Below are 27,050 nucleotides of genomic sequence, written 5' to 3'. Positions count from 1 at the left end.
ATATAGCTCCAACAAGATTAATCTTTCATTATGTTGTAGAGTCCTTTTAATGATCAATTACATCAAGATGAGCTATCAAATGGAGATTAATTATAGCCAAAGTTTGGATTCATGAGCACGCCTTCCTTTTTGGTCTTCTACTCCATACACCCTTTTTTTAAAAGTGTATCTAGCCTTCTATGTACACACATTTACCTTTCCTTTTATGCAGCTCATATTGAGCAACTTTTATATAGACAGTTTTCCCTATTGTTCTTCTTTCCTATCATTCAATGTAGTATTACACATGTGATATTATCATTATACTTGTTTTTGTATTTGATCAATGGATTACTTCATTTTCGTAAATCATGATATATAATCTTTAGAACTTAGTTGTATGTTTGACTACAAACGAAATCTAGAAGAACGTTGAGCCCATCTAGCTAGAAGGATAGCAGGGCTGCATGGACTACTATCCAAAAAAACTTTTTGTTTATAATTATCATTATTTGTATCACAAATTTATTCGCAACCATCACTATTTTACTCTAACTATTGCTATTTTAGTCACTATACGTGCCAATAATAATATCATTATATGTATCATTATATAACAATGCATATAGCGATAAATTTTTAGCAACAAAAATAGTAATGGTAATAATGATAATGAGGAAAGTTTTTTTCATGATTAGTTCCATCACTTTAAAGGTCAGTATTGAGCCTATATGTTGTTTTTCCCATAAGAGATAGGCCTAAATGAACGTCTAGATTTGTGTTGGAAGACTCTTAGCTTCACCTATTAACCACTCCTTCTAGCAAATAGAAAGGGGATGAAAAGTCTTAATGATATGGTAAACAAAATTAAGGAATTATTTATTAAACTACAATTTAAGAAGAGATGAGGCTGAATCTCTACTTTCTTTTTGCATACTTGGCATAAAGACATGTCCAATACCAAGTTTGATTGCCCTTCTCCTCCTCTCTACAAACCTTTATAAATGATTAACCATAAGAGCTGGATTTTTAAACTTGGATGCATTGGGAGAATGTGAAAGTCCACCAGTCAGAGCTCCAATTGAGGTACTACTTTTCATTTAGTTTTAAAGTTAGTTTATGAGAGAATGAAATAATGTTCAAATAGGCAATAGAGGTTTCCCATTCCCAAGTGAAAATCCAAAGATTAATATTTTAAGACCTACCTCTGCAGTCTGATCCTCTAGCAAGTCATCAAGCTTCTCTTGAAACTCAGGAACAGCTGCCTATAGAAACAATTCAATTTTTTGACTCGCAAGAGCTTGCTGTTCTACAAGATCCAATTGCTCAAATCGGCTTTCAAATTCTCTTAACAATTCTGTAGCCACAAGACCCTTATTGGGTTGTAAAACCCACTCCTGAAAAGTCTTGCGCATAATCAAACTAGTATCCTTCCCTGAGTGTCTTCTTAAAAGCTACCCAGTCAGCATCCTGCAAGTATAATTCAGTAATCCGTGCTTTCAGTTCATGTGCAGTAACATGTACAAAATACCGGCTCCATGCAAATTGAGCCACTCCAAAGAATTTAATCTTTTGAGCATAGATATATACATATGTAGATACATTCCTGCCATTGAATAACTTCACCTCACGCTCAACTGCTTGCAAAGCATTCATCACAACACTTTCTGTTTGAGCAGAAGCTTGCATCACCTGTTGTTGTTGTTGTTGTTGTACCTGCATAAGCATATTTATATTTTGCACCCATTGTTGCAAAACATCACTGGAGATTGTGTTCGAAGGTTCTCCCATCTTGTCTTTCCTTCTTCTGACGACCTTTCACGTCGGGTTCACCAAATATCAGAGGGGTTTTTGACGAAAGGTCGAATCTACCGGGGATCAGAGGTAGAAGGAAGTAGAGATAGGAGATGGAAGAGAAGATAGAGAATACACAAGTGGTAAACACGACAAAGACAAAGCACAATGAATTGAATCAATATGTATTGAAAGAACTTGGAATCATTGCACTACTCAAAAGCAATATCCAAGCATTAGATCTCCTGGAGCTTCTTCATAGAACAAAACGTGCATCAAAATTATAGCTCCTTCTCTGCTGCTCGGAATCCAAATTTGATGGCTCTGTTGGCTCCGAAAAGGGGGTAAAACCCCAGGACACCTAATCACGGATCTCCTAGATCACTTCTTCTTCCTCTTCCAGTTCAAACTTTAGTTTTCAACCTATTTACAGTGATCGCGATGCGCGCGATTTCGTCAATTTGCCTTTTTTATGAAAATTTTCATAATTGGCTAAAAAAGCAACTTGCTTTTTGCATGTCATCCTAATCTAGAAGCTTTTCTAAAATTTTTAAAATTTTATAATAAATAATATAAAAATAAGCTAAAATTATCCAAAAATCTAGTATTTTTGGATAATCCATGCAACTCACACTAGTACTAATGACTCAGATCACATTGACTCTCTTGATCAATAAAGAAGTCGGATGATGATGCATTCCATGCTTTTTCACATTGTGTCCACGTAGTGGCATGACAATCTCTACTCCTCATCCTGTTGCACTTTATGTACATTTGTACTTTGTTACTTTTTTTACATGTTCTCTCCTCCACTAGCAGCACATTCACCCTTAAGTGGAAGGTTGTTGGGAGTAAATGCACATGTGCCTACACCACCCTGTATTTACTTCACTCGCCATGACCACACACGTGTATACTACAGGCGATGGATGCCAATCATTGTCACTTTATTCTTTACTCATTTAGTGACTATTGAATAAGAAAAGGTCAGTCACACATTATGACTATTGGAGTTTCCACATACGGTGTCTCTCTCTCTTGCTCTCTTGCTCCATCTACTATAGCTCTTGCTTTGCTCTTCTTACTTTGTTCGGCCCAATGTGCATGAATTAAAGATAGGTACTATAGAATTGCATCTAAAGGATCCAAACTAGAGTGAGTTCAAAAAGCCTCAAGAGAAGAATTTTTCATTGAGCATGCTAGCTTGGCTACTCATAGGATATTTATAGAGTGGATGACTAAGCCCAACACGAGTCTTGTAGCTACTGAGTTATTACATGAATTTGAAAGTAGCTATGATTAGTCAGATATTGTTGAGCAATAGGGTCTAGAGGCTCAAAAGGTTGAGACCTTTTAGAAGATCAAATGATAGAAATGGGGTCAAAATAAGATTAGAAAAATGTCAAAAAGGCTATTATGTATGTTAACCCTCAAATGAACAATGTGGAAAATCTGAAAAATCTAAAGCAGAAGACAAGGTTAATGCAAAAGTGAAACGGAAGTCGAAGGCGTGCTAAGAGAAATATGGAAACACAAGAAGTGTAGAAAAATCCTAAATCAAGGAGAAAGGCGCACAAGAAAAAGTGCAAATCAATACTTTTCTAAAAGAGCACAAGGCACACCATGATTTATTTTAAGAGTGTCGAGCTCTCACATGTGCAAATTGTAAAGGTAGATGGGCAGTAGAAAGGAAGCTAGGAAGATAGGAGGATAACAGGAAAAAGGACCTAGGCCACGGCCACCCATGTAAAAAAGGGAAAAAGGGGATGACCACCCAAAAGGGATTTAGGGTTTTGTATATAAAGTTGAAAAGTGAATAAGAAGCTCATTTTTGTGTATGGACAAAAGTAGCTCTCTTCTTCTTCTTCTTGCTTGCTTGAGCTTGTGCTTGAGAGAGGGAGTGTGAGAGTGTGAGGGAGTGAGTGTGTGAGGGTGAGGGACCGTGGTGGAGAAGCTCTCCATCTTCTCCTTTCTTCTTCTCTTCTCTTCTCTTACATGCGGCAATGGAGCTTGGAGCATGGAGCTTGAGGATGGAGCTCACTTGAAGCTTGCACTTGGACCATGGAGCCATCGGAGTGCTAGGGAGAGGAGGCAACTTATCGGGCATGGAGGTAAGCTCACTACACTCATAGATATGGATAGCGCATCGGCTATGTGAGAGGTAGCCATTAGTGCTCGGCTTGGAATGCTTGAACAATAAGCAGTCAGTGGGTCTTGGTGGTTGAGCTTGTGCTCTTGCCTCTAAATTTTAGTTCGGTTGTTGGGACAAATGGATTCAAGCTTAAGAGCTTGCGTGCTTCAAATTGAGCATCGAAGTAAGGGTTCCATCCCCGAACCGGTGCTTGAGGTAGATAGGTAGTGAGTGAGGGAGTTTGAAGAGGTATTCGATCTCCTTAGCAAGTAAGTTTTTGGTTTTTGGATTTGGAAAAGTAGATTGGAGTAATGTAGGTGTTTTCTTTGTGATTTGGATGCATTAGGATATGAAAAAACAAAGAAAAAATGAGAAAAACAAGCATTAGGGTTTCTACTATTATAACAGGGCAAGAGGGTTTGATTTGTTTGTTGATTTGCATTTTGGAGTTTATTTGCTAATCCAAGTATATACAACTCTTCCCCTCTATCCATAGCTTTGATCTAGAGGCCTATCGTGACCTAGATCGTGTGATTCGAGTGATTTATTGTTGCGTCAACCAAAATCGTGCCGCGTTCGGCCCGTCCGAGTGATGGCAATTCTGGGCCAAGTCCCAAAATTGGCCCTTGGCCCTCTTGTATTCCGCCATTCGGCCTACTACCACTCGGACATCCACCGCTCGGCCCACAAAAAGGCCTGGCTGAAATCACCACTCAGAACAACTTTACATTCGGCCCAGCTGACTCAACCCTTGGCCCACCAATCGATTCGGCCCACTATCGCTCGCCCATTCAACCCTCGAACAACCACATTCGGACTGGCCGAATTGGACATTCGGCCCTCGCCATTTAGATGGGCCAAATCAGACATTCGGCCCCTACAATTCGGACCTCTTGGGCCGAATTTGGATTTTTTTAAAATTTTAACTTGTAGACCCTGAAAATGATCCGGAGACCATATAGAACCAAAAGCACATCATAGATCTATCACTAGATTGAAATTTAGAGCAAGTAGTTCAAATCTTGGCTACGAATGGTCCTTCCAATCGTGTATGATATTTAACGTAACGACCCTGCATGCCGGGGGGACTGCCCCCCCTAGACCCCCGAAGAGGGGGGCTCTGCCCTCTCCGAACCTCCCCCAAGTAGGTTGGAGAGAAAACGCGTGCTGTGACAGATCCTCCAAATTAGACCTAGTGTAGTAATGGCTCTACATAAGCATAGAATCTCACTTGTGAAACAACAACCAAAAGCCCGTACTCGAACAAAATAGAGACCTTAGAACCTCAATGGGCCAATCTAGCCAACAAGGGCAAAAAAACCACACCATGAAAACATGTATATGTTGCATTCAGACTGCATCTAGTTAAGCAGAACAAAATAACATCAAGCTACAACTGTGAGGATGACTAGACATGACATTTCTGATGATAGATGCACCATGAACGACACTACACAAATAACCCAAGACATCAGTATAGAATCCACATCTAGTTTTGCAGTTGGGGACTCAAAGGCATGTACTAGAAGGCTTGAATTTATAAGCCAAGACCCGAAAGATGAAGACATGGTACCACCTGCTTATCTTAGGGTCAAACTCACTGCAAAAAGAGAGCATAGTGTTGATGCTCTCATCGATGAAGGAGCAGATTTTAATATCTTGACCTATGAAGCATGGACCCTACTAGGCCAACCAGAGCTCACACCGACTAATGCAACTCTTAGTCCTTACGGGGAACACCCATAAGCACTTATAGGAAAGTGTAAAATCCTTGTAGCTATTGAAACTAAAAGCTTGCCTATCCTATTCCATGTTCCTCCAAATAGTGCTAATTGTGGAAAGAAAACCCTCCTAGGAAGACCCTTCAAAAGGGTGATGAAGTGTGAGGCCGATTATGTAGCACTGAGGATACACTTGACACTACTGAGTGTGAGGATAATCACAACCTTTAGTAAGGGTGACCTCATCAAACCTCGAGGGAAAGACAATGAATATTTTGACATACCAAGCAAGCCTAGTAATGAGGGCAAGGACTTGTTGAAAGAGTTGATACAAGCGCATGTTGAACAGAGAGAACCAATGAGCGAGGCCATGCTTGAAACCAAAAGGTTAGGAGACAATGCCAAGGATAGGCTTTGGACTTACAAATATCGTAAAAGGCCACAAAAGAAGCCTAAGCCGTATAGATGAAGGTATAAATGGAGAGCCAACACAATGCCGCAATGGATATCCAAAGCATTGCTACGTGCTCAAGGGTATTACGCAGGTAACCGATGGATTTGGGTGCCAAAACCCTCGACTAAACCACCTCTATCAGCTGAAGGCCAGATCGTAATAAAAGCAAAGAATCACAAGAGGAAATCTAAAGGAAAGTCCAAGTCTTCACTCAACAAGGTTGGAGGGACTGAGCCCCTCACAATTGAAATCAAGAAACCAAATAGGACTATTCAAAAGGAAGATCCTCAACCTAGCATGCTTAACAAGCAGATATTAGATGTAATCGTTGAGGGTACACAAAAGCCACTAGTGCCCAAGGAGCCTTTGATTTCCCAAGAAAATAACGAGCATCATAGGCGCAACATTGCTCATGGTAAGGTTGATTGCTCAACAAAGCAAATGGCAGAATCATCTAATAGCCACAAGCAAATCTCCCAGCCAGTGTCAAGTCCACCTAGGAGTCCCAAATCTCCTACATCCTCTTCTCCTAAGCAGACATAGGAAGCACAATAGCAGTCGTTGAGTGCAACTTCTCAATCCCAATCTCTATCTCCATCTAAACTTCCAAATGTACAAGAGGTAGGATATGACACCACCCTTAGCTCTCAGCCTAAGGATATGCATATGCAATCCATCGTGACTAGCTCAATCGATGCTCAATTTGGACAAGTGAATGCACAAAGGGAAACAAAAGACATGGCCACTTCTAATCTTCTAAGGACTTGATACCATAGAGTCTGCCAATAGTGGCCAATCTGCTGAACTAGCCGTTACTACTTCCAATCACGAATCACATTAGTCAGCCTTTGGCCATGATGATGCCCCTTGTGGAACGTGTCCTTAGAAATTCACCTATGGAAGAGGTGTTACAACCAACATCCTTGACACCTCCAGCACTTCCGAAGCACCTAAAGTACTTGATGTTAGTGCATAGGTATTCTGCCTCACTCAGGACCTTGCAATCCTAGATCTCAATGCTTTCCATCAATACAACCCTGACTTCTTCAGCTGGTTTTGTCCAAGCTTGCATGATAAGAATCCTAAATTATCTCTTGGTTCTACAGAGTCACCCAAACCTCCTGAGCAAGAGAAAAATAGCTCTAAACACAACACCTACACTGATAAGAAGCAATGGAGGCATGTTCCAACGATGGGTAAGGACAAGAGCCAAGAGCAAACGCCCCCTGACCAAGAGCAACTACCAATACAATCGGATGAGTGGCTAAATGGAGGGGAATTAGCTAAAGAGATAGACTCTCCAAAAAGAGAGGCAATTGTACCATCACAACCTAGCAAGGCTATTCAACAAGTCACAGTTATGTCCCGTGAGGACACACTAGAGAAAGAGAATGCTGAGGCCCAACCAAGCACATCAACGGTGGCTGACTTGATTTAGGGTCTTGATTCTTTAAAGAATACACCTCAATTGCCCAAGAAAAAGAGGAGAAAACAATAAAAACAATGGCAGTTGCAAGTGGATGTAGACGCCAAGAAGATTGAGACCAAGAGTGCTGAAGAGCTGAGGAATAAGGCATCGAGTCCACATCTGTGTGTTCTAATAAGTCAAAGCAACCATTACCATCAACAGTTGCTTGCAACACTCAATCCACTGAAAACAGAACTTGCATTGACCAATCAAGAGTGGATACAACAATGTCACAACAGGTTGACGAAAGTATATCAGTCACACATCTGAGGAGAACCATGGCACAATAGGAGCAAAGCCTTAGGAGAAACATGAAAACCCTGAGGACAAAAGCAATCCTAGCATTAACCAATCTTGCTCATCTAGGCTTGAGTCCCCCAGCTATGCTAAAGCCTAGGAAAACTCCCAGAACCTTGCATGAAATAGCAACCGACAAAGCCTTTATAAAACATAGGAGTGGCACTCGTCTAGGAGGGGGTATTGCCAAAGCATTCATGAAATGACAAGATGGGACTCACCCATTGACTTTTTTTCAATGTATGCTTATTTTGTTATGGTGCAAAACATGGATGTGATTGTCGAGGAGAAAAGAAATTTGATGAAGATAATGCAGGCACTTCTAAGTGAGCGACTAGAGTAAATGTGGATAAGGCTAAAGCTTATGCTAGACCTACCGTGGAACATGTGATGGAAGATGTATCTCAAGAGAAAGATTAAAATGGAAAGAAAAAGGGAAAATAGCCAGGCTACAAATTGTAGTCAAATATTGAGACTACAACCGACTTAACAAAAGTGCTTAAAGAGTGCATCTTAAATAGCAAGTTGAGTTTACTCTTGGAAAAGTGCTTAGCATTGCAAAAAGTGAATTCCATGCTAAAATTATTGACCTTGTAAAGAGAAAATGACAATTTCTTGGTGAACTAGTAAATGCTATGGTATAAAAGGAAGAAGAGCCTGGTTTGCAAGGCATACACACAAATTATGAGAAGTAAAGCATATGTATTATACATATGATGAGACTTCAAGATTGATTCCTAAAAGTCCTTACATCTATAATCATTGGGCTCAATCCCTGATAACAACAGTTCTGAAAATAAGAGAGCTTGAGATTCCAAGTATTGCAATTATTAACCATGGCTTAGAGATTAATGTGTTAGCTTTAAGTCTACATGAAAATTATCCATGGCAAGTTGATTATGATCATGGATGGAGAATGCAGGCAGCAAACAATTCTTTAGGGGATCTTTATGCAACTTGCCCAAATGTGGATGTACAACAAGATCATCACTTTTTTGTATAGAATGGTTCTTTATATGTGAGTCACATGTCCAATTGCAATCTTGGTGGTACAAGATCATAGTACCGGATACAAGATTCCAAGTTATATATAGAATGGTAAAAATGACCATAAAGTCGTGGTACAAGATTATCTTGTATCCGGTACTATGATCTTGTACCAGGAACCATGGGTTCTATGGTCATTTTTACCATTCTCAATATAACGTGGAATCTACAATTGATACTTGTGCCTTAAGCTTACCTGTCTAAGATTATGGATTTGCTTTAATGAGAAGACAAAAATGAAGATTTTGGACCCTTCATCAGCTCATAAAAGTTAGTAAGATTAGCTAGTTAGTAAGGTTAGCTAATCAATTAGTAAGTAAGTTAGATAAGTTAGTGATAATTAGTAAGTTAATTACTAACTAAACGATTAAAACTAACCAATATAAAAAAAACTAATGTTAAGAAAAAACTAACTAACTAACACTAATCAATAAAAAATGGAGGCGACTGTCAGTCGTTTTAGAATATAAAAATTCTAAACAATTTTACTGAAGATTCTATGGGTAGCCACCTAAAGCATTCATTTCATCATCACTAAACATCACACTCAATCTATGATTTCGATAATAGCAAAAGGTTCATCTTGGTTTATCGAGATTGCCCAACATTTCCAATACAATTTTATGCAATTCTATGAGAGATGTTACCCTAAAGATTGTATCCAAAGGAAGTGAAGAACGAAGTAACCGCCATAAAGTCCACCTCCCTCCTAATCATCGTCGTCCATCAACAACATCATCATCATCATCTTCCCCATCATCTCTCGACATCATCACCCTCTTCGTCATTGACATCCTCATCATCAATTTTGTTTTAAAAAGGAAAAAACTCCTTTATCACAAAATAAGTGTTGATAGCCGTGAGCCTTGCGATACCCTTTTTTTTATTTCAAAAATTAAAGATACAAAAGTTAAAATAATAAAAAAAGGAGAGAAAGATGCTCCCCACTCTGAGTGAAGGAGCTATCTTTGCCCAAAGAGGATAGAAAAGAGAGGGGAGGGGAGAGGCATCCCGCACTCCCTTCAACCTATAAAAAGGCATACCCTCTACTCAGTTTGGAGACACAAGAGACCCCGAGAGGCTGCAAAAGGAAGCTAGGGAGAGATAGAGAGAGAGAGAGAGGGAATTACTTGGAAGAAAGCTAGAGAGAGAGAAAGACAGAGAGAGAGAGAGAGAGAGAGAGAGAGGAGTTACCTCGAGAGGCTGCGAGGAAGAGAGCTAGCTCAACCCCCTCTGTCTTGGTCTTCGACTAAGCCCTCTTCTCTAATACTCTCCCATCTCAAATTTATTCCGCCTTCCCTATCTCTGGAACACACTCTGGACAATGGCACCAAAATAACGAGGGGAAAAGATCATGAGAACCACCGCAAAACCAGTCAAAGAATGGGTATCGCCAAAGATACAGATGTGCTCGAGGTTGCCAGAGTTGCCACTACCAAACGAAAAATCGGGTGTGGCGAATGCGAGTGCAAGCAAAGACATGATTCCCAACAATGTCATGCCAAATCAGGTTATTCACTACTAGGCTATTATTTTTCCACATAAAATAATAAGGTTTATGTTGAATTTTTATTAAAAATATTAGCCTTTGCATCAAATGGTACAAGAGTTACTTGTTAGATTGCACAGATAACATCTATATAAGAATTAAGTACATAAAATATTAGCTTTCATATTTTACACTTACACAAATTGATAGTTTCATCTAGAAAGCGTACTAATACACACATAAATGATTAACCACTATGATTTGTAGTTAGATTAATCGAGATTATAAATTGTAGAATCATGATGGAAATAGTTGCATGAGTTTATTGCACATATGACTTATGCGCACTCGAGATTAGTAAAATAACTCGATATAATTATTGTCAAATGCAACAAGTTACGTGTTGATTAACACTTTAAAAGTGAAACACTATTTAAAGGTCTTGTAAGTCATCTCGTTAAGTTATTGTTGCAATAAATTTTTTTTAAGGAACTTCACTTACGTTGGATAAGATATACCTAAACGAGAAATTCATGCCTTGCTTAACAAGTTGAAAGAAATATACTTAACACTTCTCATTGGGGAGAAGAATTCTCATTAGATTGTAAGGTTATGTTAGGCTAAGATCTATCGTGGCTATGCAAAGCTACGAACTGCATGATTGTGTGATTGTCATTGCATCATTGATATATGTTTGAAAGGATTGTTTCTGTTTGCTAGAATCTATATCCCTAATTAAAAACATTGACAAGCATGATAAAAGGAAAGATCACACTAGGCTTCCCCCAAGCTAGTTGCAAGACCCTTCTCTAAGGGGATCATGGTTGTCACTTCGATACACTTAGATTGGCTTCGCAGCAAAAGGTCTATCCATAGGGATAGCCTTTGGCAGTAGAAGATGTAGAGGGGGCTTTGGCCGTAAATTCCACATTACTTCTAAGAATCTGACGAGCCCCTTCGTGACCCAAGATGGGATCCTAGAACCCTAAATACTAGTTATAAGGGTGGAATCTTGGTGGACAGAATACCCTCGTGGAATTCTCTATATCTTCCACGGAGACAGAAAGATGAAATTTCCAATATAATAAAGGAGTTTGTTTATTCAAGGATTGATTGAATTGTTTGCGTGTCTATGAAATAAATTACGTAAAGGAAGATGTGATTTAACAAACTAATGAAGGAATATGTTTCAATAAATATGTTGTAGGTATTAAAAAAAACTAAAGATGATACCGTCATCAAAGGAAAGTAGGTGGGTGTGACCCTCGGAAGGTCCATCCAACGGTAGGGTGGTCTTGGTTAGCTGGGAGATTTTTTTAATCGACAATAGAAATAGGAAGATGATAAATTGACCAACTAGTCGTTAGGTAGAACCAACTTGCATTGTTTTAGGGGGCGGGAATGGGATTTTGCATTATGGGTAGGAGGGTTGAAATATCGCACTTCCCTCCGTCTCCCATTCTCTTTGAACCAAGTGTAATGGCAAGTCCGCTTCAGATCGAGTAATCCTGTAGAAGTGGAAACTCGAAATTACTGATGCTAGAGCTAGCTATTAGGAGACCCATCTAATTCTAGGAACTCGAATATTCAGGTCGATTCTAGTGGATTTGGTCGGAACACTTCCATTGTGATGTAGACTCAATGGGGTCTAAGTGACAAACCTCATGATGTTCCAAGGGAGCGCAGGCGGCATCATCACGAAAACCTATAGGTGGACTACAAAAAAGTGTGCCTTGGAATGAGCCTAGCGGACACCTTATAGTTGGTTTCAAAGTGTCTCGTTAGAATAGAATATGACGTAAGATTAAGAAAAATATTTTTTTAAAGATGGTAAAAGTAACCTAGGACATGTTTTCTCTCTTTGTTAATGTATGGCAGAATAACGAATCCTAGAAACGATTCTTGATCTTCTGAGTAATGTTTATGTCAACTATGCATTCATTTAGTTTTTCCTAGAGAAATCAATGATGCGGATATTAGATTAGTTGTACAATCCTCACCTCTATATCATGAAAGGCAGTGGATGATTAGTGGAGGATATCGCTATATCGATGCAAGCTATCTAATTTATCTTCAGAATAATCTAAAAATGATAAAATGAAAGGAAGACCTTAAAGTTGTCGAGATCTATCTATTTTTTGAAGCCATTGTAAACTCAACCATGTATACTAGAGGCAAGAAGATTAAACTAAACCAATATATCTATGAGGAAGTTATGAAGATCCTTCCAGTTGTCGACAGAGTAAAAGTCATAGGTCGCTCTAGTTGCTGTAACTACAAAAATAATGGATTTCCTGAACTCCCTCAAAAATTTAGATTCCTAGATATCTACTCTCAAAATCCAAGTTACTTCATAAAGGAGGTATCAGAGTGTCATACTTAGATTGTAGTAGGAAATCCTTTTCTGAAAGAAAAAAAAAAGATAAGATAAGCTTGTGAGCTATTTGAATAATGTATTTCTTTCCATTTGATTACCTTGTAAATCCATTGTAATAAAGATTGATTCATAATTTTTCATCAGAGAAATAATGGAACCTTATTTTTCCTTGAAACCTCTGAAATTGCAATTTAACTTTAGCAATGGAAAAAGAGTTTTATTTGAAATTGTTTCAATAAATTACGTGATAAATAATTTGAGTATCAAACTCTAATATTAATGCTATATAATTTTTGTAAAGTTTAACTTGGGAATTGTTGAAAATTTTCAAAAAATTTGCACCCACAATAATTCCCAATGAAGCCCAATAAAAAAAGGAATCTTTTGAAGCAATCAAACCTCTAGAATTTGATGGGAAAGGCAAGAATGTGGAAGCTGATGCAAAAATTTGGAGCGAATCCATGGAAGATTATTTTATTACTGCGTTGGAACTGTCCCAGCCAACCAAGCCATAATAGCTAAGCTAAAATTAATTGGCGAAGCTCAACTCTAGTGGAAGTAGTGGTGCCGAGATCAAGTTGTCCCTGAAAGTACCATTACTTGGGATTTGCTAAAAGAAGCTGTAAGAGGAAGATATTTACTTCCACCTTATCACATCCAAAAGATGAATGAGTTCTTAAATTTGAAGCAAATGGGATTGACCGTGGAAGCGTATTACTCCAAGTTTGTTTCACTTCTTAATGGATACTGCTCAGTTCTGTAATGGGCTAAATTCTCCTCTGAACACTCCTTTGGAATCAATGTGCCCAATAGATCTCCAAAATGCTTTGATTTGAGCTGCTCCTATTGTGCGAGAACTACAATCAAAGCCAAAAAATAATAAGTTCTAGAGCTATAATAACCAGAACAAAGGAGGATTCAAAGGTCAAGCAAAAAGAACCCAATGCCAATTTCACCAAGGTTAGAAGAAAAAGAAAAAATCCAATGCATTTGAAAATTTTATTCCTACCTAGGGAAACAGGGATGGTCTTAGGTGCTTTCACTGTAATTAGCAAGAACATTTTAGGAGAGATTGTCCAAAGCTTGGTGGAAACCATCGCCAAGGCTAATTTCGAGATCAAGGCAAAGCTGCCCAAGGCCATGGTCAAGTAGCTATGGCAAGAGGAAAAACGTCAAATATTACCCTAAAAGAGATTAATAAGGAGGAAGACCCTACTATGAAAAAAGATATTGAAAAAGAAACTGTTCATGATGCATTCCATAGAAAGAAGGGTCCAAATCGTCAATATTTGATAGTACAGACACCAGCTAGTCCCACTGAGGTAAATCATTTAAAGTTTTGATTGACTGTGGAAGTACACACTCATTTATTTCGCCCAACTGTGCTAAGAAGTTAGAAATAGATACAGTAAATGCATCAAAACTACTTGTGGCATTAGCAAATGGTAAAGTTTAATTAGCAAAAGCTTCTCGAATTGTGAAAGGCTTGAAGAAAGGATTACCTATTTACTTGATCAAGCTTAACAAGGTAAATCAAGATGGTCAAACAGAAGAAGAACCATCCTGGTTAAAAGAGTACGTATCCTCATTTATAGCAAATCCAAGGTTGAGCATTTGATGCACGTGCAAGAGGTCTTTGACACATTAAGAAGGCATACACTCTTTGCTAAAATGTCAAAGTGTTCTTTTATGGAAGATGAAGTGGAATACTTGGGTCACATTGTGGGAGAGCAAGGCATTCGTGTGGATCTTAACAAGGTGAAATGTGTCAAAGAGTGGCCTATTCCTATGAATTCTACTTCCTTGAGAGGTTTCCTTGGATTATCTTCATTATATAGGAGGTTTATCAAAAATTATGCTCATGTGGCAGCTCTTTTGACTGATAGACTACTGAAGAAAGAAGCTTTCTTTTGGGACTCCATAGCCGACAAGAGTTTCAATGAGCTAAAATCTCTATTAGTTTCAACACCTATTCTTGTATGCTCGGATTTCTCTAAGGAATTCATTATATGTGCGGATGCTAGTGGAAGAGGAGTTGGGGATGTTTTGTATCAAGACCGTGGAGTTATAGCCTATAAAAGTTACAAGCTTGATGACAAGGAACATCAACTACATGTCTATGAACAAGAGATGTTGGCAGTTTTGCATGCTATCAAAAAGTGGTATCACTATATATATGGCAGCCATTTCAAGGTGAAGAACGATCATCGTGTACTGAAATACTTCCTTTTCCAACCAAATTTATCCCCTAAACAAAGGAGGTGGTTAGCTACTCTTCAAAGCTATGATTTTGAAATATTCTACATGGCTGGAAAAGATAAAGTTGTGGCGGATGCTTTATCACGTATGTGGGCATGTCCTTTATCTTCAATTTCAATTGTACATAAGAATTGGATTCATGACATCCAAGAAGAATATTTTCTTGATGAGCAAGCATCAAAGATAATGAAGGAATTTCAACAAGGAAAAGGAGAAGAGTATCCCAATTTTAATTGACACAACGGTCTTTTATGGTATCATGGTAGAGTCTACTTGATACCACAATCCTCTTTTAAATACCGTATTTTGCATCAAATGCATTCTTTACCTTTAGTGGGTCATCATAGGCTATTCAAAACATTTGACAACATCCATAAGAGCTTTTATTGGAAGAGCATTTAGCGGGATGTTAAGGATTATGTAATGCAATGTCTTCCATGTCAACAAAATAAAGACTCGTCTCTTCTACCCAGCAGCTTACTTCAGCCACTCCCTATTCCTCAAGGCAAGTGGATTGATATCTCTGTGGATTTTATTGTGGGACTACCTACAACTAAGCATGGGTGGAATAGCATTTATGTGGTAGTTGATCGATTGACTAAATCAGCCCATTTTATCCCTACTAAGGCCCAATTTACAGCCAAGCAAGTGGCTCAACAATTCATGGAATGTATTTTCAAGCTTCATGGTTTGCCAATGAAGATTGTGTTCGATCGCGACACTAAGTTTATGGGCACCTTTTGGAGGATTTTATTCTCTTCGATGGAGGACTTTAAAAAATGGCTAGAGGTTTATTTGAGGCACTTTTTCCATGAGACACAAAATGCATGGGACCAATGGTTCCATCTTGCGGAGTTTTGTTACAACAATATTTACCATATGAGCATTGAAATGTCTCCTTTTGAAGCGCTATATGGCTACAAAGTACAAGTACCCTCCACATTGTTTCATGAAGATATAAATCCACAAGCACAAGATGAGTTGGAAAGATGGAGGCCCTTATGAAGCAATGCAAGGACAACATTCATAAAGCTCAAGAGACAATGAAGGTCTATGCTGATGAGAAAAGAAGACATGTGGAGTTTGAGGAAGATGAATCGGTATTCTTGGAGGTTCCCAAGTCGCGTTATGCTTCTCTTAAAGGAGGACACAACAAACTTGCTCATAGGTTTTATGGTCCTTATCATATTGTCAAGTGAGTTGGGGATATTGCTTATCAACTAGACTTACCTTCAACCACAAGAATCTATAATTCCTTTCATGTATCTCAGCTTAAAAAGTATGTGGGACCTCAAATCCAAGTTCTTGAAGAACTACCTCCCTTGGATGATGATGGTTTGATCCTCTATGAGCCCGAGAAGATTATTTGCAAGTAGGAGAAGGTTCTAAGGAACCATATTCTTGTGAAATACCTTATCAAATGGAAGGGTTTGCCTATTGAAGAGTCTTCATGGAAACAAGCATAATATTTGGAACAATTTCCATGGCTTAAACAAGAAGACAGTTCATAAACAGGGTAGTAAATAGCTTGTTGTATTAAATTTCTTTCAGTACAAGTAAATTGTCTTATCGGCATCAAAATTTGATTTTGAAGGCATGACTGGATACTACATGTTGTCCTCTACATTTCTATATCTCACACATGGAAATCCATCACTTCTAGCTCAAGATATGGCCAATTTTGTACTACAGCCTGTTTTGGACAGTTTACAACAGTCTGTTCCATTTATATGGTCCATCTTCATCAACTTCTTTGATCTTCATCAACATGGAGCTTTATTTCAACATGATTCTTAATGCTTCAAGCTATCTTTGTAATCATCCTTGTAATTTGTTCCAAATTCAGCTTTGAGGACAAAACTCTTTTAGGCCGGGATGGCTTGTAATAAAGCATAAGTTACCTTAATTTATATTAGACTAGGGTTAAGTATAAAAGGTGGAGATATAACTTGTGGGGGATCTTTTTACCATTTCAAGCAATACATGCTTTTAGATTATTTCCTCCCACCAACTAAGAGGGTGCATGCTCTTAGCCACCAAGATATGGGGTGCATACCATGTCCCACCTTGACATGAGGTGAGTATTCATGTTGCAGCTTACATCTATGATTCTCAACCTTCCATGGCAATACTATTTCAGGCCTAGCTACCTTGGCTATGGATTCCTTACAAACATGGTGTATTTCTTGTATTTCTTTGCAAGCATGGTGTAATTCATAAATTTCCAGTTATTTGACTTGTTGTGAAAACTAGTATATTACATTCTCATTGTGTTCCTCATGTTGAGGTTTGTTGGAGATGGTAGCCAAGGGGTTCTACCTTATACTATAGAGAATCTAGTAGGAAATTCAAACATATTGAAGCTATAGAACTAGTGATTACTCTAGAAAAGAGCTATAATTTTGAAAAATTTGGAGAAGAGCCAAAGAAAAAGGGAGGCTTAAAACCTAGCTACATGTGGCAAGGCAGAAGTAAACGAAGCTTGGAAGGCATGAGAGGTAGAGAGGCAGACACCTTTCATGTATCAGAATTTGTACCATAGGGGTTGGAACAGGGAGAGGATTAGAAGGACCTTGTGTGCGGCACTTCTTTTGAATGATTCTAACAGGGGGTACATCTGCTAAATCTGAACTAACTTCCATATACAAGAAGAATGAGCAGAAGGAGGAGACTGCTCTACCAGAAGTGGAATAGGGTAATGAACAAGAATTCCACCTAGGGGAGGTGCCAATTGAATGATCTTTTGTAGAAAAATCTTATAGAAAACGTTATTGAGTTGACATTTTGTGACATGCTAAAAATATTGATCCATTTTAGCCAACAAAAAGGTTGTCTAATAAAGCTTAACCCACTCCAGGATTTTGACAGATGCATTGAATAGTTCTCAGGACAAACACTTGGATCCAAGCTTGCCCGACGGTCCTAGAGGAATTAGCATAATTGCTTCCATAGAGGAGAGCAAATATGTGCCACACTGATACTCTTGAACTGGTGATAACCTTATGTGGTAGAAGTCTCCTTCTGCAACAAGGCAAGGATCTTTGCAGTAGTGGATAATAAATGATTACCACTAGGTATAGGGAAAGCTACAAAAGGTAGGAACAAGGCCTTGTTGACAATAGCAGGGGATAAATAAAACTGGCAGCCATAAACCAAGCTTGAAAGCTTCTTGTAAGTCTCCAGAAAAGAGTAATAGAGCTTCACATCCACTAGAGGGAATTTCAGAGCCACAACAGGATGAAGATAAGCCTTGTAAATAGAGTTAGCATCCAAAATGAGAGAATAATCATGGATTAGTAATGATACATGCTGAATCACAAGCGGGGGTGTGGAAGAAGATGCTTAGGCCACACTAGATCACCCACACACACAAAAAACTAGGAAACGTAAAAAGTATTCCTAAAAAATCCACACATACTATATTGAGACAGATAATAGAGAAACAAAATCAACAAAAAAATGGATTGAACTAGAGACCTCCCTAAGTAGTCCGCATCCTGAAGCATAACATTAAATAGTAAGAAGAAGAAGGGGTCATGGTTCCTTTTACAAATTAATGGCTAGTTTCTTTTAATTAAAATTTTATGAGGTGCATTCTATTTATTTGGTGGGTGCAACGGTTCGCTGATTTTTAGTTACAATTATATATGTGTTACGGTGCTTATGAAGGAGGAAAAAAGAAAATGAACTTGGTAGTGTGTGGACATCCCCAAGGCCTAATGCGTAAGATTCCACTTTCAAACAAGCCGTAGAATTAAAAAATCCTTGTATAAAAACAATAGGGCGACTAAGTGACAATCTGGCCTTCTATAGGGTATGCAAAATCAAATAATAATACCATGGTAAAAATAAAAAGAAAGGAGACAAGGAAGGGTTTGTCACTTGGGTGCTCATGTGTTGGGGTTTATTTGTTTATATTTTGGTTTTAATTTTTATTCATTTATATTTATGTTTATTAATTTTTTAATTTTATTTTGTATGGTATTTGAATTCTAAGAATTTTAAGAATTGTGTATTGGCTATGTTCTAAATTTTAGTTTTTAGATGTCATGTCACATTTTATATGAATGCTTGAAGCATTTTGATTGGTTTGTTTGATGATTTAATTTACATTGGATTTGTTGTTTTATTTAATAAATAAATAAATTTCGTAACCATTGGCTACACAAACATTGGGAATGTGAAAGAATTTGTAGGAATTTAAATAGCCATTTTTTAATTGATTTTTACATTCTCTCTTCTTACATACCTTTGGACTCATTCTAGTGCTTACCTCTTGATTGTATCATTCATCAGGGAGTTAGCTCCACCCAGTTTCTATGTACTCAACATAATAGAATTAGAAGGGCTTAAGTCTCTTGAGGACTCTCTTGCCAATATTTCTTCTACTTCTTTTCAATGTCTCTAAATTGAGCTTTCATTTTGCTACAAAGGGGAAGATATTTAGTTTGAAGGTATCAAAACTCATTCTTCTAAGGATTGCCATAGTGCCATTATCCTAATAATACCAAATTTGGAGGGTTTCAATAGCATAGGTTGTGAAGAATGCTCTATCTACTAGCTTCTAGTGGGTTGCTAATTGGACAAATAAAAGGTTCTCAATGCACCAAGCATGCCACATATCTTGTTGTTGAGCATCCACAAACAGATTCCAACTCTTTTCCTTCTTGTTCATGTGAACTTCAACTAACCCATGACTCCTAAAGCTTTTTCACAATCTCCCACTTGATGATGTTTCTTCAATGAAGGCCAAATCTCCCGTGGGTGGTCATTCTCTCCGTTTCTACTTCTCTTTTTTAGTTTTGTGGGGCTATTGTGATACAACTTTATGTAGCTTTAGAGGATAGTGGGATCAGTCTATCATAGAGCCTGCATCAAGATAGTGATATGCTTTTGCCATTGAGGGATGCACTTCTTGTAAAAAGTGGCTTTGGCAATGGAGATCTCCAATTCTTCAATAGTTGCAAGATTCTCTAATTTTCCATTACTTTTTCTTCTTTTCAACACTGCCACTCTTTCCATTTTTAGCCTCTATTGGTGCTTGTTAATGGTATTTTTCTCCATCTATGCACAAAAAACATGGAGCCCCAACAAGAACACCAAGAAAAACGAGGAGTTTACTATAAGAAAATCTATCTTATAACAATTCTTCCACGGATTTATCACAATAAAACTTCAATACATTCTTCATATTCTTTGTCAAAATAACAAGAGAACATAAAGGAATGCTCCACTTTGAATGAAAATCATCACAAATCATTCATGTTCAATAGCTTCAAAGTCTTCATAGTCTCTCTCTTGATCTCTCACTCATAGAATCATTGTTTTGCATGAAAAATTGGCTATCTCGCACTCACTCACTCACTCACTCTCACATATGCTCTCTCTCAAAATTACATTAAGATAATGAAGAATAATCATCCATAACTCCTCTTTGGTCGTGGATACCCTCCCAAGAGGTATATTTGACATGAAAGGTCACCAAAGCCACTATAGTGTCCTTTTGTAGCTCAACAGTGTCACTGTTACTTCAGTCTTCACTTGAGTCTTTAGTAGCTACTTCTTTAAATTTTTTGAGCTACTTTGAACTTGTATTCATCTCTTCCAAAAATTAGAAAACTTTCCCAAGCTAGACATTCTTCCCGTAGAATACATACTGTAATATTTCCACACAATAAAAGTTAGTTGGTTAGTTCGAAAGTTAGTTAGTCAATTAATAAGTTAGTAAGATTACTAACTAAAGACTAACTAAGGTAAAAACTAACATTAATAACTAATAATTTTTATTTAATTAAAAATATATATGTTAAAAAAACTAAGAGTTGTAAATCTGATATTTTTCTCCGATTGACAAGGACCGTACCCACCCTTCACGGAAGTTACAACGTGAACAAGAGAGATGAGCTATATTAATCACTAGTATTAATGTGTATAGTTTGGATGGTCCAAAAATATTAGATTTTTGGGCAAAAAACTAGTATATTTTAGATATTATCCTAAAAAGATAGAATTGGATGTCATTTAAAAGAAAAAACAAGTGATGTTTTGGTTAGTTTTGGAGACTTTATAAAAAGAAAAAATAAAGAAAAGTAATTGGCAAAATTGCTCGTGCCGCGATCGCAGTCTATAGACAGTAGACAGCACTTCGAACAGGGAGAGAAAGAAGGAGTGATCTGAAATCTTTCTAATCAAGTGTCTTGGGGTTTTACCCCCCTTTTAAAGCCAATGCAACCATCAGATTTATGAGTTAAGCATCAAATCACCGAGTTTTTCAAGAGTTCCTCAACCAAGAACTCTTGTTCTCAGCCTTATCCCCTTCTCTCTAATTCGTTATAAATATGAGGCATGGGGAGGTACAAGAGAAACATAAGGAGACCCCAAAATGTTGCAAGGGAGAGGTAGATAGAAGGATAATCCTCCAAGAGATTGTGAGAGAGAGATTGAGAGAGAGCTTGAGAGAGAGAGAGAGAGAGAGAGAGAGAGAGACCTCAAGAGGCTGCACAATTCCCTCTATCTCGATCCTCAACTTAGCCATCTTCTCCTACACTCTCCTATCTCGAATCTATTCCGCCTTCTTAATCTCTTGAGTCTACTTGCGAACGATGGCCTCCAATCAAAGAATGTCATGTGTGGATGACAATCCTACAACTAGCAACGAAGCCTCGGGCGAGGGTATCACTACCAATCCAACTGCAATTTCGATTGTAAGTAATGTATTTCCAAATTGATATAGGTCATTGAAAATGATAAATTTCATCTCACATATTCGAAAGATGGAGTTTGCAAAGTGCATGTATTAAGAAAAGTTAATTGCACTTAGTTGCGTATGGCTTATTTATTGATAGAGCAATCGGTCAGGGATTATGAATAGCATAATCATAAAAAGAATAACATTAGAAAATGTGTATACAAGTATTAAGTAAATTTTGCATAGAATTGCTCTTTGATCCCAAGGGGGAGAGCGAATATGTGATGGAATTATTATTGCATTTATTCTTGTATTGTTTGAAAAAAATACAATTAGTTTTGTTGGTTGATTGAACAACACCCTAAATGTTTTTCTTTCAATCAACTGATTGTTGCATTGTAATTTGGATGATTATTCCAAGTGCTTGTGTTTGATGGTAAATGCATGGCAGGGGTCTGTAAGGACAAGTTACCATGGGAATAAAGGAATGTTTTCCTAGAAAATTATATTAGGGTTGATTGCCTTGATTATGCTTGATTCTTAATTGGTTAATTAAAGAAGGATATTTGCACGGGTAGATTATCTCCAAGATCACACCGCGGATTACCCCGAGAGGGCATTGCTCGATTCACGGGGCGAAGGTTGAGTGGTGAAAAGGCCAACCATGGAAATGGCATCGCACTCCTAGACTACTTGTGGGTCAGGTGGAGCTCTGGACGCCCCTTGCCTATCCAGGATGGAGTTGGAGATTCCCGTGAGCCCAACATCTGGGACGTTGGAAGATCCTTTTCTAGATAAAGGATGTAAAATTTGGTGCCATGTGATTTGGACTAAGTACTTTTGTTGGACAGAAGGGATGCATAATTCTCCTATATGGGCATGAGACAAAGATTAACTTGAAGATAAGTTAAGAAACTTGTTTGTCAAAAAAACTGCTTGTTTTGTTTTTGTGTCTGTGCTGTAAATCACGCAAATGAACCATGTTTCCTAAAAGGCTTAATTAATGAAGCTGATTTTAAATGTTGTACATAAATGTGGTAGGACCTAATTAGAAAACTAAAGCTATCAAGGGAAGTAGGTGGACGGAATCCCCGACGGGTCCATCCTACGATAGGGTGGTCCTAAAGAACTGGGAGGCTTCTCACAAGGATTTATCACCGTTTGACTTTAGGTATTGTTAAGTTAGAACTCGATTCATGCTGTTTTAGGGGACCGGAATGGGACTATGCCCTATGGGCAAAGAGGTTGAGGATGTATCCCTCTCGTTTCCCATTCTCTTTGAACCAAGTGTAGTATGGAACTATTTCAGATTGGGTATGTCTGCGTAAAGTAGGATGTCCAAAACTCGACGCTAGAATGATGTCAGGAGACCCTGATAAATAGGAACCCCGATTTTAGGTTGATCGTAGTGGGTTCGGCCACGAACGTTCCGTTGCGAGGTAGACTCGGAAAACCCTAGGCGACAAACCCCGGAACATTCCATGGGAGTGCCGGGCGGCAATGCTTAGATTTGTTTCTCAATGGACCACTAAAACGTGCTTGGACAACCGATAGAGGTGGGCACGTTACACTTACAGAGGTATACATACACAGCAAAAACATAACAAAAATAGAGGCTCTACAGATGATAAAAAACAGAGACTACAAAAAATCATTAGAAAGTATTTAGCTCAACTAAAAACATTTAGAACCATCAAGAATAATTTAATAAGCTTCCAAACACTCTCAAACTCCATCAATAATAATTTCATCCTCTCATATAGAAAGAAAATAGAACAAAACAGAAGCTCAACAAAACCAATCAAAACCTATCAAACACTCAATAGAACCTATCAACACATCATATCTCCATTAAAAAACATCATGAGCTTCTCAAATCTGTTCAACCTTATCAAAAAATATCTCAAACTCTTCCAAAATAATCGATCACCATTCAAATCATAAAAAAATCATCCAAAAATCTTACAAAAAATAGCCAAAAACATAGTCATATCAACCCTCAATACCATGAAACGTCAACACCATAAGAATCTAGGGGTGGCACAATCAATTTGTGGACATCCTGGTTGCATGAAAGTGATGAAAATCATCTGGTATTTAGTATGTATACTCTTCTAATTCTTGGTCTGTAATGGTCCTTACTTCTTTTCTAAGAATGTTTATTTGCAAACACGTGTTAGTTGACAGTGATAACTTCCTTAAGTAAGTAGGGAGCTCAAGGACATCAGCTGCAGTAGCTCCAAGATAACAAGCCACAAAAAATATGTTGATCTCTCACAATACATTGGCAAATTGGATCATACAAAGGTACATACATGTAAACACACTGTCTAGCGATGCACTATAGAGAAAGATTGTGTATTGATCTGAATAAATCACTTTGCTATTGCAGATTATAAATTTTCATAGTGAATATTCTTTGGAACAATGCAAGGCTCTCCATTTTTGTGCTCAAGGTGTTGACCACATTTTGTGGAGGATATATGCAACGAATGTAGAGAAAATAATTTTGATCGAGAAGATGCATGTGTTTGGCATTGGATATGGATACTAATCTTTGAGGGCCCCTTACTATGCATCGTACATTGCTCATGCCATTGCAATGGGGGTCCATGAACTAGGTGACTTGCATCCTTATGCAAAATGAGAATTCTTGAGGTCGACATAGTGTAGGGTTTCTATAGAGCCTTCCCCTCCCAGGGTGTTGGGTATAGAGTCATCACCTCTAATGGAGCCAACACCACTTAAATAGCTTCCGGTACCCTTGGGTGAAGAGGGTGATGAGTATGAGAACATGCCAATAAAGAAGATGAAACCGTCCCCTTCTACATCTACTTACTCACTCCTTGAGCCCCATCTCTGGCCTTGTCTCTCCCTAGAGGTGAGCCATTTTAACATTTTGTCATTTGCACATGTCAAGTTATTGTATGCTTCTTATCTCTTTTTAATGCAAGAGAAATGTCCAAGAAATGGGACATCCTTTATTCTTCTTCTAACCTCATTTTGTGCCAAATTAATCTATAAAACCATTGGAAAGCTTCAAGTAGGATATTTGCATGTTGTGCACCACCACCATGTTTTGTATGCCTAAAGTATCTAGTCCTTGCTTGGTAATGAGACTTGTCCATTCCTTGGGTGGACCAAATTGACAAACTCTCATATTGCCTCACAAAATAGGGGCGCCCTAGCTATAAATAATATGTTGTGCATTAAAAAAGAGATGGAATTAGTTAAGTGCTAAGAAGCAAGTTCTAGGGAGGGTCACTACCAAGCAAAAAGGCACCACTTATAAAGAGGAAGAGCCCCATATCTCTTCGTAGTGGCCTCTTTTGCAGGTATCATTGAAGCCTCATATTTTCTTTCCCTTTCTTTTGAAAGTTTTTTTAAAAAGAGTCAAAGAATCTTCCTTACTATGTAGTGTGTAAAATTGTTCTCTCGCCAGGCATCCTTCATGAAAGATTTGAACTAGTCAATGGCATTCTTGAATATCGTCTCGGGAGGTTCTCAATGTGCCAGGTTATTTTGTCACAATACATGAACATAGTGTCCAATGCCTCCTAGACTTCGGGCTTCCTATTCCTTGCTCTTCCATCATCCTTGTGGTCTTTGATTGCGTTGTATAGCACTTTCCATTGGTTGTAATGAACATGAGAGGAACCTTTTTGGGGTTGCTATGGAAGCCCAAAAACCTTTCGATCTTAATCCCACCTATTGAGGGTTTCTTGAGAACATTATTTTCATTTTTGGATCTTTGATGATGTGCCTCAATCACAGCATTTCCCCCTGTGGAGACCAATGTCAAATAAAATCCTTTCAATAGCCCTGATAGCACCAACCCTGGCCCTCTAGGGTTGTAATTCCCATGCAAATCCAATGTACAAATGTACAATTTTCTCAACTATTCTACACCATGCATGCAATGTGCATATGTGGATGCTTATTAAGGGAATATCTAGAACGACCTGAAATTTTGAATCTTTGGTATGTCTATTGAGTTCATTGTTTCAACAAGGAGATTTGCACTCCTTGGCCATGGCCATGTAGTAAATGCAATGAATCTTACCAATATCACCTTTTGACATATTATACATGCACTTTAGTGTCTTTACATTTGTGGCGGCCATGTGCCATTCCACTTTCTATTGTCCAAATGCTTCGATGATTAGTTCCTTTCTTGATTGTTGAGCACTTATCACCTTGGGTATAGAAGTTTGTTGAAACACCTAGTCCAATACTTGAATATCTTCCTTGTCAATGTGAAATGCTCCCAACCGCTAGATGTCTTGCTTTGATTGCATGCTAAAGTGCATTGAGTCCTTTGACCCTTTACCCCCCTTGATACGTGGATGAAGAGCCCTGCTCATCAAGGTGATAGTGATAGAAACTCTCTCCATTTTCTTGCCCTTCACTATCTCAATTTCATCTAGCTTGATAACAAAAATGGCAATGCCATTTTGTTTTTCATGCTCTAACATGTAAAACCTAATCGTTGCTATTTGCAATGTCCTCAGGTCAAAGAATGTTTTGTAGATGTCATAGTTTGGCACTCTCTTCTGTCCAAGATAGTTGTCTATGATGTGAAAGGACTTGCCAAAGAATTTCAAGACTTACTGGTTGATTGCGCATCTTGTTTGTTGAACTAAAGATGGCTTTGGAAGTAAAGATCCCTTGACCCTTTTCTTCTTCAATGTCTCTTACATAATTTTGAAGAGTTGAATGCAGATTTATCTACTAATCCCCACCCTGTCCAGAGTGCTTTGGATGTCCTCTTTGTCTAGGCAAGATCCCTATAGGAACCTTTTAAAACAATGCTCCTTGGCCTTCTTAAATGTATCCTTGCTCAAGAGTCTTGATAGCTCCCTTGCCTCATTCTAGTCTTATATCAATCTCTTTGCAACAAAATAGGAAGGACAATTGGATCCACAAATTCCTCCTTCCTTGCGAATTGTGCTTTCTGGATCTATGCTTTCACAGCTAGTTTCTGGGGTTCATTCGTTGAAGACTTCCATGACCTCTTATCTTCAAACAATCTATACATGAGTGTACATCTTATTGCAAGACAAAGTGGACTCTTTGACTAGGCAGCTTAGCAAAGTTCTTGAGGATTTAGCTTTTGAGAAGGTTGCTTTGATTGATATCCATAGACAAATCATTGCATCTACGACTTTGATGGATTCACAAAAAGCAATGATTAAGGAGTTAGAAGCTAAAGTTTCCACTTTAGAATAGAGAAAATGTCCTTAACCAATGAGAAAAATGAAGCTATTCAAGAAATGATAGAATCAACTCGTAAGCTTTGTCATGTTTTGACCCTACAAAAAAAAACACACACAACTATGAATGTGT

Source organism: Lygodium microphyllum, chromosome 6, assembly GCF_053477565.2.
Source record: "Lygodium microphyllum isolate KBCC chromosome 6, Lygodium_microphyllum_v1.1.10, whole genome shotgun sequence".
Taxonomy (NCBI): Eukaryota; Viridiplantae; Streptophyta; class Polypodiopsida; order Schizaeales; family Lygodiaceae; genus Lygodium; species Lygodium microphyllum.
The sequence above is the reverse complement of the archived record's forward strand: the minus strand, read 5'-3'. Positions refer to the sequence as shown.